Source organism: Acomys russatus, chromosome 27, assembly GCF_903995435.1.
Source record: "Acomys russatus chromosome 27, mAcoRus1.1, whole genome shotgun sequence".
Lineage (NCBI taxonomy): Eukaryota > Metazoa > Chordata > Mammalia > Rodentia > Muridae > Acomys > Acomys russatus.
In genome coordinates this window covers 56,118,967-56,133,661 of record NC_067163.1, presented here as the reverse complement: position 1 = coordinate 56,133,661, position 14,695 = coordinate 56,118,967, and the positions used below count along the sequence as shown (strand labels likewise).

Here is a 14,695-nt window from a genome sequence, read left to right as displayed (position 1 = left end):
CTTTGGGACCTTCAGCTCTGAGAGAAGCTGAAGCAACAGCTGCTCTCTGGGAGGCCCAGGCTCCTGCTGGGGGTGGGGCCCACATGACTGCCACCTAGCCTTGAACTCTTTTTTTTTTTAAGCTGACTTTTTATTATTTTTTAAAAATTTTATCAATTTATTCATATTACATCTCAATGGTTTTCCCCTCCCTTGTATCCTCCCATTCCTACCTCCCTCCCATTTTCCCCTTACTCCCCTCCCCTATGACTGTGACTGAGGGAGACTTCCTCCCCCTGTATATGCTCATAGGGTATCAAGTCTCTTCTTGGTTAGCCTTGGACTCTTAATGGAGGATGGAGTTTGTATTTATGACTGGTTTTGCTCCTAGTGTGTGATGGAAACAGATAGGGGTTCAGAACAGGGTCCCACCTGAGCTGCACATCCCAGTCTACTTCACTCGGCTGGATGCACTGGCTGGGAATGCTTGTTTGAATGACAGGACTTGCACCAAAAATGGCAAGAATGAGGGAGTGGGCTGCTTTGTGTGGCAGTAGCCTGGGCGAAGGCTCCAGTGTAGACAGGTGGGCAGGTCTGAGGAGTTGGGGGAAAGGCAGGCTTACTGGAGTCCTGATGTTTGTGAGTTTGTGCATGTCCACGTGTGAACCACCAGAAGGTGCTGTGAAAGAGCTCTGTGTCTGTGTGTGTGTCGGTTCTGTCTTTAGGGATGCTGGGAAGACAGTGTTGGCTCATTGTAAGAGGAGATGCTTCATGGCCTTTGTTACCAGGTGAGCTATGGATTGTGGGTGCCAGGACTTGAGATGGTGGGCAGGTCTCTACCATTCTCATTCCTTAGTGCCAGCTTGGGTTGCCAGGGAATGAGCCGTATGGGCAGTTTCCCCGTTGGCTCCTTTGTTCTCCTGGGATTGTCTCTCTAAGTCTCTAGTCTGCTTAGTCTGACATGCCCCTGCTTCTGGGGACATGGTTAACAAGGCTTTGTGCCCTAGGGAGAGCAGGTACTGCTCAGGTTCCCTAGGGGTGACTGGAGCTGGAGGCCAAGCTATTCCCTGTGCTAGGGTCCCTCTGCCCTTTTCCTGAGCAGCTCTGCAGTGCTCAGTGCTAGCTAGCCCTTAGAGGTGAGGTTTCCTCTTTACTATTTGAAACTCTGTCATGTGTCAGTCAGTGCTCAGCTCTGTCATGTAGGCAGACACAGCCAGAGGGAGCATTGGCTGTGGCTGTGTCCCAGGAAAACTATTTGCTTAAATATGTATAGCAGGCAATAATAGGGTGCTGACCCCCAAGTTGGAACTGAATGTGGTCTGGAGCAGAACTCAGCGACAGAGCACATAGTGTGCATATTGCCAGCACTCATCCAGGCCACCTGGGTACCTGAAACCTCAGGAGTGGTGGCATACACCTTTAACCCCAGCCCTCAGGAGGCAGAGGCAGGCGAATTTCTGAGTTAAGGCCAGCCTGGTCTTCAGAGTGAGTTCCAGATCACCTAAGACCACACAGAGAAACCCTGTCTAGAAAGACAAAACAAGGAATTATGGTTCTGTGTAGCTGGGTGTGGTGGCACATATTTGAATCCTAGCACTTGAGAGGCCATGGCAGCCTGAACTCTGAGTTCCAGGTGACCCTAGTAGTTCTAGGACATACACAGTGAGACTTGTCAGTGGTGTGTGTGTGTGTGTGTCTGTGTGCCTGTGTGCCTGAAAAGGAAAGACCGAGTCTTTAGTTTGAGCTAATCCTTCTCCACCTGCCAGTACTGTGGTACCTACTTTGGTGCTCCACTAGTGCCTGCTTTGGTGTTTCTCCTTCTGGTGTTATGAGTTGTACTCCTTGATGATTTGGTGGTATGACTGCTAGGACCATTAGCAGAGGGGTTCCTGGTGAGCTTTTTGAAGGGGTGGGTGCTTGGTTTGTGCAGGACAGGTGGCCTCTGGGTCTGGGAGGGGCAGAGACAGGATCAATAAGTGCTGGCTGGGTTTTTGGGTCTGTCAGGATGGCTTGGGAGTCAAGGTGACAAATGTTTGGGTGTAGACTGCACAGGTGGTGGACAGAGAGTAGAGGGGTAGTACACTCACGCAGGGCCAGGCCCTTCCTCAAGTGTCAGTGCCTTCAGAGACACCTCCTGTGTTGCCTCTTGTATTGGCTATGAGTAACCTAGGGGACTTCTGCCCCTGCCTTTACCCTGGAGTTAAAGGAGCATTCTCCAGGCCTTGCCCTAAAGGATCAAATGACAACAAGAGATGGGTAAGCCACAGGGCCAAGGCTTGATTTCATGTGCATGGCCATGGCTCCCATGGCTGTCTTCCTATTAGAGTGTGGTGTCTCTCCAATTAGGACATGAGGTTAGGGTGGGTTATAGGAGAGGATGTGTGTGAAAGTGGAGGACCCAGGTGCAGGGTCAAAGCCAAACCATAATGATTTGTCTGGGGAGGTAAAGAGTCTCTCATGAGCTGGTAATTGTGCACTTAAGGGTTACTTGATATTTTAAATGTATGAGTTTGACATAAAAACAGCAAAGCTTTCTGAACCCAGTTAGTGAGGCGCAAGGGTGACTGTATGATTCCTTTTAGTTTTAAGAAATGCTCCTTATTGTGGGAATGCAAAGTGGGCTCTGCTCGGTCTCCTTGCTCCTTGGGAGAGTCACATTGATTGATTGGTGGGGCTGCTGCACTGGGCTCTCCATCCCAGCCCTCCTACTCAGCTACAAGCTCTCGTAGCACTAGCTGTGTGTCAGACAGTCTAGGTTCCGGACTTGAAGCTAGGCAGAGTCTGACTGCACTGCCTGAGCCACACTGGGTGGGGGTGGGGGGCCTGGAGGCCACTAGTGGGTACAGCAGGTGGCAGCAGAGCAGGCAGCTGTTGAGTTCAACACTTCTCCAGGATAGAAACCCCTGGAGTGCGGCGAGGCTATGTGGATTAAGCATTTACTAGATGTTTTAGGTGTTAAAGTGGCTTGGTAGTTTATTTTAGGTCTTTTTCAGTATAGAGTGGAGGTTAGAGAACTGGTGTTTATTTCTATTATTTTGGAGCTAGTATATTGTTTTGTTGCCCAGGCTGTTGGTTCAAACAATATTGCCTCAGCCTCTTGTGTAGCCGTGACTACAGGTGCAGGCACACCTCTCCTGATGACCTGGATTTGAGATTCTGTCTTTGCAGAGGTTTTATTTCAACTGTGAAATGGCCACAGTGGGAGGGTGCTTGGTGTATAAGGCTGGCCAAAAACGAGGTTCATTTGTGTGGATAGACGGGCAATGAGCTGGTCTCTCGAGTGTGTAGACGACAATACTTGAAGTCCAGTTTGTATGTGCACCAGCTTGTGTGTATGCAGGCATGTGTGTACATGTGTGTGGTTCAGCTTGTGACATTTGGCTCTTCTTACCATGTGGCCTTCAAGGATTGAACTTAGGTTGTCAGGCTTGCTGGTCAGTGCCTCTACCTGTTGAGCCTTCTTGCTTGTCCAGAGGTTTCTTGAAATAAGGAAACATTTGTCACCCTAGCAGAGAGGACAGTGTGGCCACTTGCAGAAGTAGCTGAGATTCCAGACATAGTTAATGTCAGAACCAGCAGAATTGAGGTAGGCTGGGTATTGTACACCTCTGATCCCAACACAGAGGCATGAAGATAGCAGAGAGTTTAAGGATAGTTCTGGGCTATGCAGAGAGATACTTTAGGTTAACCCAGAAATGAGGTGATCCTCCTGCCTCTGTCCCCGACTCTGAGGCTGTAAGAGAATGGCTCTCTGCCCAGCCAGTCCTCACATTTGTGTGATAAGCACTCAAGGCCCAACCCTGTGCAGCCTCTGCTGGGCTCCTGATGGCGGAGGCATTGTGTTTGTAGGTTAGTTGTGGAGAGAATTCGTACCTCCTTGCCTTGAGTAAGGGATTCTCTTCCTTTCTTTCTTTTTTTCTTTGTTTCTTTCTAACTTTTGTGATGTTGGAGATGGAACCCAGGCCTGGTATATCAGACATACACCTAGCTCGCGCGCTGCGCCCTCCCCGCCGCCCCCCCTTGAGACAGTCTCTGTCTTGTCCTAGAGTCAACCATTCTCCTGCCTCAGTCTCAGGTGAGTGCCAGGACTTCAACATGACTGCAGTTTCTTTTTTATTTTTGTACATCACATTTTTATGCTGTTGTAAACAGATTGTGTTGTGACTTTAACTTCTGACTGGCTGATGTGCCTCTGGGGAAACACATCTTTCTTTGTGCACTAATGGCCTGTGACTCACCATAGTCAGGGTCCTGCTAAATCAGACCATCACAGATTGAGAACATACAAACAGGAGTCAGCCAGTAAGTGTGTTTATGACCATCTGACCACTTAACCTGAATTGGGTCTCTAGAAACAACATGGTGGAAGGGAGGAAGCAGCTTTGTGAAGTTGTCCTCTGACCTCTATATGCAGTTTCACTGCTTTCTCTCCTGGGCGTGGGGCTGTAAGCTAGAGGTTTGGGCATGGCCAGTAACCAGGAGACATGATCAGGTCGCATATTGCTAGCCTAGGAACAAGCTGAGACTTGAGCCGAGAGGTGGCTTCTGCAGAATCTGTTGCTTTTGTTCCATGGTAAAGTTGAAATCATGACAGGGTGAGGTCTATCTCCTGGCCTTGATTCTGCAGAGTGCTTGGGCACCTATACGAGGGTTTCCTGCCCTGGCAGAGAAGCCTTAACCTGGTGGGATAGGCAAGTGAGGGTTAAAAGCATTCGTTGAATTTCACTGTCTGCGCTGAACCGAAAAGTCAAGCCGGAAGGCCCTGGTAGCGTCTCTGGCAAGGACTTTACGTGTGCTGGGCCTTGTGCACCTTAATATCCAAAGGCCTCTCTGGCAGTCACACTGGTATTACTAGGCAAGTTTTCACACCCATGAGCCACAAATTAATGAAGTGAGTTTTAAAATAAAGGTTTCTTGTTGGGCGCTGTGGTGTACACTTTTAATCTCAGCACATAGAAAGCAGAGACAAGCTGACTTCTGAGTCCCAAATCAGCCAGAGTAACATGATGAAACCTTGTCTTATAAACTGAAAGCTAAGTAGAAAAGGTTTCTTTTTAAGAATGCCTATGAGTGAGTGTCTCACCTCCATGTAAGTTTGTGTACCGTATGTGTGTGTGTGGTACCTGACTGGAGTTAAAGAAGGGTGTGAGCTGTCGTGTGGGTGCTGGAAACCAAACTCTGGTTCTCTACAAGAATAGCCAGTGCTTGCAACTGCTGAGCCAGTCCTTTAAAAATAAGAAAAACAGCAAAAGCCGGTTGCTTATTAGTACATCCTCCTGGCAGTCATAGGAACCCAAAGAGAACAGAGATGATATTGATGCTGGGTAAGCCACGTGCATAATATTCTGAAAGTGGGACCCAGCCTGACACCACAGACCCTGGGACCTGACATGGAGCTACTCTACCCATGACCTGGGACTTCGTGGGCCACATGCCTTATCTATCTATATGTAGGCAATCTCTTCTTCCCTGGGCACTTGTGCCCTCCTCTTTCTCAGAGACAAGCCTATACTTCTGCAGTGGTGATGGATCAGAGAGGGGACCTGGCTGATCGTGGCACTGGGCAAGTTTCCTGAGTATAAGATGCATCAGCTCCCTGGTTTATAAATGGGGTCTGCCCTGAGGCTATCCCCACGTTAGGTCAGCACCATGCCAGTGTGGTTTTACCATTCTGTTACTCCAGGCTTGCTGTGAGGATGAGCCCTTGAAGTACTTATTGTGTGTTCTGGGTGATAAGTGGGGACTATCTGGACTTGGCCTGGTACTCACTGTTGACATGCTTTTATTGAGAGTTTAGAAAACAGGTTTAGGGTGCTGTTCACAGGTTACCCCATGTCCACTGGGCCTTAGAAATTGATCCTTGTGTGTGGTCTCCGTTGTGGAGGGCAGCAACGGCACATTTCACTATTCCTGTGGCTGGAGGCCTTTTCCTCTATTGTGGGTTCTGGAGACCGACCAGGGTCTTGCTCACAGTTGGCAGGCTCTATTACACCCCAGCACTGGAGAAGTCTGAAATTTCCCGGGTTCCCAGCTATTCTTTGGAACTCAGTGTTTTTCTGTCTTTTGGTTTAGGTTGGCCAGCACATTGAGTCAGCACGTCCACATAAGTTGCCTTTTGACAGAGCTGTGGCCATGGCCGCATGGTGAGACCAGCATTCCAGACCCTGAGGCCAGGTGAGTGCTGGAGACTGCTGTCTGTAGAATGGAAAGCTGCCTCAGACAACCTGCACACATCTAATAGAGCCCTGCTTGGGAAGAGGGGCCAGAGAGTTGGGTCCCTGTGGTAGCAGGTATGACCCTTGAGCCTCAGGATTAAGACACCATGTTTATTGGTTACCAGCTCAAAGGCCTAAGGAAGAGGGACCAGAGGCTAACCTTTGACCTCCAGATCTTTCTCCTCCCAAATGGCTAGAATTATTCTTTAGTTACTGCATAGCTCTCGTGTGGAAAACTTCAACTCTGCAGAGCACAAGAGGCCAGAGCCCCAAATGGGGAGGAGGGACATTTCTGTTGCCATTAGGGCCTGCAGTGATATTTTGGCTCAGGGCCATGTACCTGTAAAAGAAGGAGGAATCCAATGGTATTCTAGAAGTAGGACATAGCCTCAAACCCTCTTAGGACAGCTGCCTCCTTTTCCAGACTGTAACATGCAGCTCAAAATAGGTGTCTTGCTAATGGCTCATCGCTACCCAATGGTATCTAGTTAGACACTGGCTGTGACAGTGTAGGGTTAAGGGCTTGCTTTTGTTTTTTTCCATGTTTATTTATTTTGTGTGTATTAGTTTTGTGTCTGCATGTATGTCTGTGCACCACTCGCATGCCAGGTACCCAAGAAGGTCAGAAGAGTGTATCAGATCCCATGAAACTGAAGGAGGGCTGTGAACCACTGTGCAGGTGGTGGGAATTGGTGAGCCCCTATAGGAACAGCAAGTGCTCTTAACCTTTGAGACCTCTCTTCAGCCCCTTATTTTGTTTTCTGAGACGGTATCGCCATGTAGTCCAGCCTAGCCTTGAACTCACCTTGATCTTTTGCCTCAGATTCTCAAGTGCTCAGACTACAAGGTATGTAACCATCAGCTCTGGCTGGTTTCTTTTCTTTCTTTTTTCTCCTTCCTTCCTTCTTTCCTTTCTTCCTTCCTTCCTTCCTTCTTTCCTTTCTTTATTTCTTTGTTTGTTTCTCTTGAGATAGGGTTTCTCACAGCCCTGCTGTCCTGGACTCACTTTGTAGACCAGGCTGGCCTCAAACTCACAGAGATCTGACTCTGTGTTGGGACTAAAGGCTTGCACCACCACGCCCAGTTTATGAATTGTTTCTTTCTTTTTCTTTTTCTCTTCTTTTCTTTTCTTTCTTTCTTTCTTTCTTCTTTTTTTGGTTTTTTGAGACAGAATTTCTCTGTATAACAGTTCTGGCTGTCTTGGAACTTGCTCTATAGTCCATACTGGTCTTGAACTCATGGAGATCTGCCTGCCTCTGCCTCCCAAGTGCTGGGATTAAAGGCATGCTCCACCACGGCCCGGCTTCTGGCTTGTTTCTTAAGAGTGTTTTATTATGTAGCCCCAGATGAACTCCAGAGAATCCTCCTGCCTCTGGCTGCCAAGTGCTGGGATTGTAGGTTTTAATTTGTTTCTGTGTATCTTGATTTACTACTAGGCCACATTCACTTTTGTTGCTGGGGTTTCCTGATTCTTGGTCTTCAGTGTTCTGGGCAGCTCTTGTCCATCACCAACGTGCACACAGACCACATACGCACCCCAGCAGGAAGCCTGCTCCCTGTGTTGTCCTTGATCTCACTTGTGGGGGGGGGGGGGGGAAGGCGGAGCTTGTTTGTTTGCAGTGGGTGTTACTCATCCTAAGTGAGTGCCTTTAGAAAAGCCTATGATTCCCAGAGAAGGTGGTGCATCCTGGCCGCAGCACAGTTGGCTTTGTTTTTGTGCTGAGGAGAATTGTGCATGTTGCAGAGTCCTTGAGACATCTTTGCTGGAAAACACCCAGCTGTGGAGGAGATCATGCCCTACCGGATTCAGCTGTGTTTTTACCCTACAACCAGCCCCAAAAGCTATCCTGTGGGTGGTGGGAAAGGATGTGACAGGGAGCTTGTTTCTATGCCAGCACCTGGGTGAAGGAGGTGGGAGTGGTGAAAGAGTTTCTAGGTAGAGACACCACAAGGTGAAGGCAGCAGACACAGCTGTGCATGAGCTCCTAGGTTCTGTCATCATGAACCTAGTTTCCTAAAGGAAAGGGGTGTGTGTGTGTATGTGCGCTTGCTTGCTTGCTTGCTTGATTCATTACCATGTGCATGTATGACATGCATGCCAATGCAGGATGTGCACACTGTAGCAGGGTGACCATCATGTGTTGCTTTCTACTGCATTTTCACACCAAACGGCACTTTGTAAAGAGATTTTTTTGGAGTCACGGTTTTGGTTTTAGGGCAAAGGGGGAAGAGTTTTCCCCCCTGTTAGATATTGTAGAAGAAACAATGTCTCTAGGGACCAAAAGAGAAGAGCAGAACTTGAGATCACACCTGAGTTCTGACTCTGTGTTGGGAACATGGTAGTTGTGTCAGAAAGGCCCACAGCTGTGGCCCAGACCAGGAGGGACAGGTGATGCCCAGCAGCAGCAAGTCCTGGATTAGATGTGTGGAGTCCACTGCAGGGCTCTGAGGTGCAGGTCATGGAGGAGTGCTGGCCTAGTCAGGCCCTGCCTTTATCACTAGTGTCACATGAAGCACAACTGATGGTGACCCAGGTGCCAGATCGAGGCTCTTTGGAGGGCTGAAACAGGAGCTTTGGGGCCCAGGAGTCTAGATTAGCAAAGTGAGATCCTATCTCTAAGCAAATAGAAAACGTGAAAAGTCTCCAAACTCATTTTGGTGCCCAGTCCCCTTTAGAGAATGTTGGGGAGCCTGTGTGGCTTCTCTTGTGGAGGAGATGAAAGCAGCATGTACCCTGCTTCTAGACGAAACTCGATAGCACCAGGATACAGGAGGGAAGCTTATCAGCATGGATCAGAAGCCTGTGTTCTAGACCACACTTGTCTCAGACTACAGTTCTCTGGTCTTCGCCTCCCGATTACAGGGGTAATAGATTTGTGCTACCACGGCAGCTTGTGAGCATGCTCTGTACACAAGTGACCAGTGTGGCACTGGATAGTATAGCAGAGGGAATTGGGCTTTCATACTTAAGTAAGTACCCTTAGTGGCCAGCACAGCAGTTGTCTGTCACATTCACCAAGTAATATGAATATATAGAACTGTAAGTTTACTTTTACAGCTATAGAATGAATATTTTTGTTGTTGTTGTTGTTGTTATATTTTGGAGACAGGGTTTCTCTGTGTAGCCCTTGCTGTCCTGGAACTTGCTCTGTAGACCAAGCTCTGTAGATTTAGAGATCTCTATGCCTCGACCTCCCCAGTGCTGGGATTAAAGATGTGAGCCACCACTGCCTGGAAGAGGTGCAGTCAGCCATATTCAGTGGCTACCAGTGTCTGGAGGGTGAGGTGGGTTGTGTTGGTGGGTGAGTTTCCAGAAGGATATACACTGGCTATTTTGTCTCAAAGATCAGTTTATAGGAAATGTACATGTCATGTTAACTGTAGAACCAACTCACAGAACCCAATTATGGCAAACAAAAAATGACTTAATGTATAGGGGGTGGAGAGGACAGGTGTGTCAGCAGAGAGGGAGGGATGGGCTATGACATGATTAAAGATGCCACCAAGTGCGTGTTCTAAGCATTGGCTCCACAGAGGCCAGGGGCCTGGGGAATGGACGTGTTCTATCATGCCATCACTACTACTTTGTGGATGTGTTTGAAAAGTTTAGGGTCAGATGGCTCAGTAGATAAAAGCACTTCACCATCAGCCTGTTCCAAGTGCCCCTGCCACCCCCCACCAAAACCTCACAGTGCTCTATCCTGAACTTAATGCCTCAGCAGCAACTGCTGGCCTTAGGCCGAGAATATGTTGTGACAGTATCTTTAGTGTCTCTCAGAGTTGATTGAGGCTGCTTCTCATAAATACATAGTATAATAGTATAAAATGACAGGAACTCCCCCTCCCCCACCTCTGTGTAGCCTTGGCTGTCCTGGAACCACTTTTGTAGACCAGGCTGGCCTCAAACTCACAGAGATCCGCCTGTCTCTGCCTCCCAAGTGCTGAGATTAAAGGTGTGCGCCACCACTGCCTGGCTAGGAATTACTTTTAAGACTATTTCAGACACTGTTGGGTTTTTGTCCATTCATTTAATGATTTATATGAAATTCAGGCCAGCAGCTCAAATAGCAGGGGTTTTGTTGTTGGGTCTCTTGTTGTTTCGTTCTGAACCAGACTTCCATTGAGCAATGCTGGGGTTAAAGGCACACACCACCACTGCCTGCTTGTTCTCTTCAGAGTGGGAGCTGCTGTACATCCAGTGAGCTCCCCTGTCCATTCCTTTGTTGGTAAGATGTTTTGGATACCAGGCCCTCACGGGGAGAAGCTTTTTGTGTGTGTGTGTCTGCTTCACTGTATTGGTATTTTGTTTGTTTCTTGAGACAGGGACTCACTTTGTAGCCCTGGCTGTCCTGAACTCAGTATGTAGACCAGGCTGTTCTTGGACTCATTGAGATACGCCTTCCTCTGCCTCCTGAGTACTGAGAACATACAGTTTCAGCTTACTGTGTGAGTGTGTGTATGCACTTGTATGCATGTTCATATGTGTGCACATGTGTGCCTAGAGGCCAGAGGATAGCCTCAGTATTCAGGTGCCATCCACTTGGTTTGTTGAAAGTTTATTCACTGGCCAAGCAGGCAAGGCTGCCTCTCCTGAGCTTCAGCTGTGCTCATGCCATCTCCTTAGTGCTTTCTAATGTGTGCTGTAGGGGGTGGCAAAGCAAGCCTTTCTCCCCAGCCCCAGAATACCCTTTTTGTTGCTCTTGGTAGCTTTTAGTGAGGTGTGTGAGAATCTACTACCAACTCCAAGATATAGAAAGTTTAACCTGTGGTTTAGTCTATTTTAATTAATTAATTTTGAGGCAGTTTATCCATGTAGATCTGGCTACCCTGGAACTCACTCTGTAGACCAGGCTGGCCCCAAACTCAGAGCTCTGCCCACCTCTGCCTCCCGAGTGCTGGGATTAAAGGTGTGCCACTACTGCCCAGCAACCCATGGTTTATTTTAAGATTCTATAGAGTTGGGTCTTTCATTTTTTAGTTTTTTGTTTTGTTTTGTTTTGTTTTGTGCCATTGTCTCAGTCTGTAGCCTGTAGAACTTACGCGGTCCTCCTTTTTCATTCTCCCAAGTGCCAGGATACCTATGTTGAAATCTACTATGACCAGCTTGGTTTGGCGTTTCTAGATGCCTTGCTTTGCTCTTCAGGCTACTTGTGGAGAACAGGGCTGCACAAGTGTTGCTTGGCCTGTGGCTTTGTATGCTTTCGGTGGCTAGCTTCCTTCTTGGCATGAAGACTCTTCAGGCTTAGTTTACAGGAGGGGAGTGCGGGAAAGCAAGCATGCTCTAGATTGTTAGCGAGTGTGCATCCATTGCCTCTTCTGTGCTGAGCACTGTGTCTGCACTGGGCCCTGGTGACACTGAATAAAGGAGAGGGTTAGAAATATATAAACAGATGGATCTATAGATAGAGGCTGCAAGTATCAGCTGAGACCTGGTGGGAAAGCCTTAGGCAGGGAGCAGAGCCAGCCTTTCCATTGGGTTTGGGGGGTGGGGTGGGGTGGAGTGGCAGAGGTCACTACAGACTGCAAGCCTTGTGCCCAAGGCCAGGGCCATTGCTTTTTCCTCAGCATGATGTGACTGAAGATATACTTCTTTCATGATCTCCTGTGTGACAGACACTTCATGTGGCAGCACAGCTTTGTGGGCTGGAGGTGGCTGAAGATGCAGGTGTGTGCAGGGGGAGCTGTCTCCCACAGGCACGGAAGTAGTTAGGGTTCTAGCTTGACTATTCTTTGCCATGGGCTGTCGAGCCTCCTTTTTTAGAAGTGGGCTTCAAAGCCCACTTCTAGCGTTTCCCCACCTCTACCCCACCCCTGCTCTGGAAGGAGCTAAAGCTAGCTAGCACCTCTGTGGCAGACGGTGCCTCTGTGAAAGAGATATGAGACACGTCTGGTCCCTCTATGTGTCCTCATGGGAACATTTCTTTTGAACCTTTAAGGACTTTGCATGTCCTTTTCAGGTACCAGTGTGGATGAAGGGTCAGGATGGGTCCTATAAGAAGGTTGGCCTGCTTGTAAGGCTTATGGATTCCATTTTATGATGCTAACTGTGTCGGGCTTAAGTGGTGATTATGGCCTGCTAGTCCTCACAGTGCCACCTCAAGTCCAGGCCTTGGGGTATTACACAGCTCTCAGTTTTCCCTCACATGCCCACACTAGGCAGGACGTTGCTCTTCCTGGGCTTTAGGACACAACTTGAGGTCAGGTGTCTATGTGGGGCCACTCCTAGCTTTGCCTCAGAAAGACACACTGGAAGACGGCGGACTCTTAAGATGCCATCCGTAGCCGGTATGTTCACTATCTGTAGACTTGCTTGCTGCCTGCCTCCCTTGGGGGCTCTGATGAGGTCAGATGCATGGCCATTTCTTCTTGTCTGCCTGGGCTGAAGGGATGGCTTTCACCTCTGTTCCTAGAAGGGGTTGTAGAGGAAAAAGTATGCTGTGGCCAGGCTGCTGTGTGGCTGCTGTCCTTGTGACATTGGCAGCACTGAGCTGGGTCTAAGGAGGCCTCTGTCGCTCATTGAGGGTGTTTTTCTGGGGATGACTTGTTTCTCCAACACTGCCAAGTTCCTTGCCAAGGTGTCAGTATGTCACCTCACATAGGAGTCCAGTACAAACCTTGACTGTGTAGCACTGAAAAAGAAAGCCTTGATTTTGCACGGAATAAATAGGCACCACCAGCAACTTCCTTGGGCTTGAAATTGTACTCCTTAAATATTGACAACTTACTTAAATATCTTACCTTTTCTCTCCTTCTCCTCTTCCTCCTCCTCTTCCTCTTCCTCCTCTTCCTCCTCCTCCTCCTCCTCCTCCTCCTCCTCCTCCTCCTCCTCCTCCTCTTCTTCTTCTTCTTCTTCTTCTTCTTCTTCTTCTTCTCTCTCTCTCTCTCTCTCTCTCTCTCTCTCTCTCTCTCTCTCTCAGACAATGTTTCCTCTATGTAGTGTTGGCTCTCCTGGACTTGCTTTGTAGAGTAGATTGGCTTCGAACTCACAAAGATCCACCTAAAGGCATGTGCCACCATACCTGGCCCATTACTTGAATGTCTTAAACCTATTTTTATTTTTATTTTTTTTTAAGACAGGGTCCCTATATAGCTCTGGCTGTCTTAGAACTCTTCTGTAGTCCAAGCTGGCCTGCCTCTGCCGGGATTAAAAGTATGCAGTACCACACCTGGCCTTTAGTTTTCTTAAGTACATCTTAAGAAACTTACTTACTTTATCTATTTGTCTGTCTGTCTGTCTGTCTGTCTGTCTTTATTTATCCATCCATCCATCCAGGGTTCACTTTGTAGACCAGGCTGGCCTCGAACTCACAGAGATCTACTTGCTGGGATTACAGGCATGGGCCATTGTGCCTGGTGAAACCTTATTTAATGAAGCATTTTTACATATCTTCCATTTAAAAAAATAAGATTGTAGAAAAGTTTATTTACAAAGACAAACACTGGAACCGTCTCTCCTCTTCCCTACCCCAACTCCTAGCCTTGCAGAGTCACTAAGTTACTGAGGTCTCCTCAACCCTGGATTTTGTTTTTAGGCAGGGTCTTACTCTAGTCCGATATGCCTGGGCTCTCAACCTTCCTGGGTGCTGAGATGATAGGTGCCACTCTGCCCAGGTGGTTTTCTGTACTCAGGGGCAGCTGGGTGGGCAGCTCTGTGCATACTGGTGGCTTAGCGCTGTCTGTTGGTCGGCATGGTCATAGAAAAGTGGCCTTTACTTACAGACATGGGCAAGAACTGGAAGTGGGAAGAGGAGCTAAGCAGGTTTTGTGTATGCATTTGTGTATGTACATGCTAGTGAGCAGTGGGAGTGCATACGTGTATGTTTGTAATGTTGGGCGAGGTTTGTTTGTGTGCTGCTGGCGGGGTATTCTGCAGCTGAGGGAATAGAAGTGTTTGGTGTTTCCTCTGTCCTGTGTTTTTGTCTGTTGACAAGTTGTCTGCTCTGGGAGTGGGGTGGGTGTCTGATGCTCTTCAGTCAGACATCTTGTCTTGGGACTCAATCTCTCTCCTTGCCACTGTTGGCATCTAGGTGTAGCCAGGTGTTCCTTGGTCAGGTCTGGGAACCTTCAAGTAGTCATTGGAGGCTGACAACTGGCTTTGGAAGTACATCCTACCCCACCCCACAGGACAGAAGCCCCTGTGCGTCATGTATTTTGTTTTTTCGGGACAGGGTTTCTCTGTAGCCTTGGCTATCCTAGACTCACTTTGTAGACCAGGCTGGCCTCAAACTCACAGAGATCCACCTGCCTCTGTCTCCTGAGTGCTGAGATGAAAGGCATGTGCCAACACAGCCGGCATTGCTTGGTTGTTTTTAAGAGTCCATTTTAAGACACTAGGTGAAAACCTTAGAAGTCCCTTGTCTAATCGCCAAGCTCTGCAGCCCCAGTGTGGGCTGGACAAGGTGCTCCACTGGGTTTGGAGTAGAGTGCTGTCACTGAGACGTGCAGTTCCTGAGGAGGGCAGCAGGGCTGACACCCAGTGTAGATTCCTTCTGGGACTGCTG

The 14,695-nt window shown here is 48.4% G+C and overlaps 1 protein-coding gene across 6 annotated transcripts in view; it reads left to right on the top strand.

The window, feature by feature from the left end:
• Window positions 1-14,695, top strand: part of Gatad2a (GATA zinc finger domain containing 2A) — a 91,083-nt gene that overhangs the window by 39,939 nt on the left and 36,449 nt on the right. For 4 of the 6 annotated variants that reach the window (XM_051170002.1, XM_051170001.1, XM_051169996.1 and 1 more), the window contains exon 2: window positions 6,052-6,153. The exons of the other annotated variants lie outside the window; for them this stretch is intronic. The gene's annotated coding sequence lies outside the window, so the exon portion shown is untranslated. The remainder of the gene's footprint in view (window positions 1-6,051; window positions 6,154-14,695) is intronic. 6 annotated transcript variants of the gene reach the window in all.